At 35.5% G+C, this 2,500-nt stretch overlaps 1 protein-coding gene across 12 annotated transcripts in view; it reads right to left on the bottom strand.

The window, feature by feature from the left end:
- The window catches only part of pros (homeobox protein prospero), a 2,108,934-nt gene that overhangs the window by 1,248,733 nt on the left and 857,701 nt on the right, over positions 1–2,500 (bottom strand). The window lies entirely within an intron of this gene.

Here is a 2,500-nt window from a genome sequence, read left to right as displayed (position 1 = left end):
ATAATTACAGCATCTTACTTAGGTATTTATCTAAATGATTCTTAAAGCTTCGAACTGAACTACATTGCACTACCTGTGCAGGAAGTTTATTCCATTCATTAACTACACGGTTGGCAAAGTTGTTTCTACCTACTTCCAAATTGAATCTATTTCCGGACAGTTTGAGACCATTGTTTCTTGTCTGATTCTCATTCAATGTGAAAATTTGGTCACTTTTGATGTTGTCAATTCCCTTTAAAATCTTAAAGACCTGTATCAAGTCACCTCTGAGTCTACGCTTTTTTAGGGAAAACAGATTCATGTGCTTAAGTCGATTTTCGTATGATTTATTTTTGATATTTGGAATCAGTTTTGTGGCTCGCCGTTGTACTTTTTCCAGTCTGTCAATGTCTTTAATGAGATTCGGTGACCATACGGAAACAGCATATTCCAAATGTGGACGAACTAACGATTTATATAGCTTGTTAATGAGTGATGGACTTTTGAAATCAAAAGATCGCGCAATCAATCCCAGAATCTTATTTGCTTTCTCAGAGGCTGAAATACACTGCTTGGATGATTTGAGGTCGTTACTGATAATTACGCCGAGATCTTTTTCACTATCCACTTTTGTTAACGAATTTCCAAATAACTTGTAATCGTACTTGCTGTTATTTTTACCTATGTGCATTACCTTGCATTTACTTGTGTTAAATTTCATTAGCCACTTTTCAGACCATTGCTGTAATTTATCTAAAGCTTCTTGAATATCTAATTGGTTTGAGTGATCATTTGCCACTCCACACAGTTTTGTATCATCAGCAAATTTGGAAACAGTAGATTTTAGTCCATGGTCTATATCATTTATATATACTATGAATAGAAGTGGCCCAAGAACGGAACCCTGAGGAACTCCACTTGCAACACTTTTCCATCCAGAAGTTTTTCCATTTAAAACAACTCTCTGTTTTCGACCTTTCAACCAATTACTAGTCCAACCTAATAGGCTACCACTTATTCCATGCAAAGCTAATTTAGTAAGTAGTCTTTCGTGTGGGACGGTATCAAAAGCTTTTGCAAAGTCTAGATATATTAAATCTATATTGTTTCTTTTGTCATAATTCGAGACAACTGTGTTGTAGAATTCGAGTAAGTTAGTCACGCAAGAACGATTCCGTCTGAAACCATGTTGGCTATCATTTATCAAACGGTTACTTTCTAAATGATATTCGATAGCATCTCTGATGATAGTTTCCATTATTTTTCCTACGATCGAAGTCAAACTAATAGGCCTATAGTTATTTGGTTTCTTTTTGTCACCTTTTTTGAATATGGGAGTAACGTTAGCTAGCTTCCATTCTCTTGGGACATCTCCGGATATGATGGATTTCTTGAAAATAATTTCTAATGGAACAACAATCTCATTTTTCATTTCCTTTAAGATTCTTGGATGCCAACCGTCAGGCCCTGGTGTTTTATTAACTTTGAGTTTGTCTATACACCTTTTAATTGTTTCTTTTGTTATATTTACCGTAGTGAGTAAGTTTACCCCAGACTTTTCACAGGTTTCAGTTTGGAATTCACTTTGAGGTGTTTCGTTTACGAATACCGAGCTAAAATAATTGTTTAAGAGATTACACATTCCTTCATTTGAATATTCAAGTTGACCGTCAGCAGATAATAGTGGACCAATGTGATTCCTAACAACCTTTTTATCTCTAATGTAACTATAGAATTCTTTGGGATTCTCTTTGGATTTCTCAGCGATGTTCATTTCGTATTGGCGTTTTCTTTTTCTTATTGTCTTTTTTAAATCTCTCTGTATTGATACATAACTTTCATAGTCATTAGATGCACCCGAGCACTTATATTTCTTATAAGCCTGTCTCTTTTTAGCAATACTTTTTTCAGTTTCTTTGTCGAGCCACTTTGGGCGAACCTGATTTGGGGGACGTCTGTCCTTAAAAGGAATGTAAGTTTGAATCATCTTAGTGAGCGTATTTTGAAATATTTCCCACATCTGATCTACAGGCCTTTCGTTTAATTTTTCCTCCCAATCTGTGAGCTGAAGCTCCTGACGTAGTTCTATGAACTGAGCTTTACTGAAATCGGGTATTTTAGAAGCACAAGTATCTATTCTAAAAGTGTTTAGGAGTTTGAATCTGACTAAGTTGTGATCGCTATTTGCAACAGATTCACCGACTTCTACATCAGTTGCCATGCTTTCGCGGCTAGTGATCAATAAATCGAGTAAGTTTCCATATCTTGTGGGCTCTTTTACATGCTGAATTAAGTAATTGTCACCAAGAAAATCAATCAAGCGACTACCTATATGGCCATGTTCAAGGGTCATCCAATCAATGTCAGTAAAATTGAAATCACCCATTATCAATAAATCCCGGTTGCAGAAACTAGACAGTTCTTGAAATAACAGTTTGTCGTCTGCTAATGATAATGTCTTTGGCCTATATATTACACCTATATTCATTTTTTGTCCATTTGTTTGGGTTAACTCAACCCA

Source organism: Oratosquilla oratoria, chromosome 32, assembly GCF_046742065.1.
Source record: "Oratosquilla oratoria isolate Oo_2021 chromosome 32, ASM4674206v1, whole genome shotgun sequence".
Classification (NCBI taxonomy): Eukaryota; Metazoa; Arthropoda; class Malacostraca; order Stomatopoda; family Squillidae; genus Oratosquilla; species Oratosquilla oratoria.
This window is presented reverse-complemented; position numbering and strand designations above follow the sequence as displayed.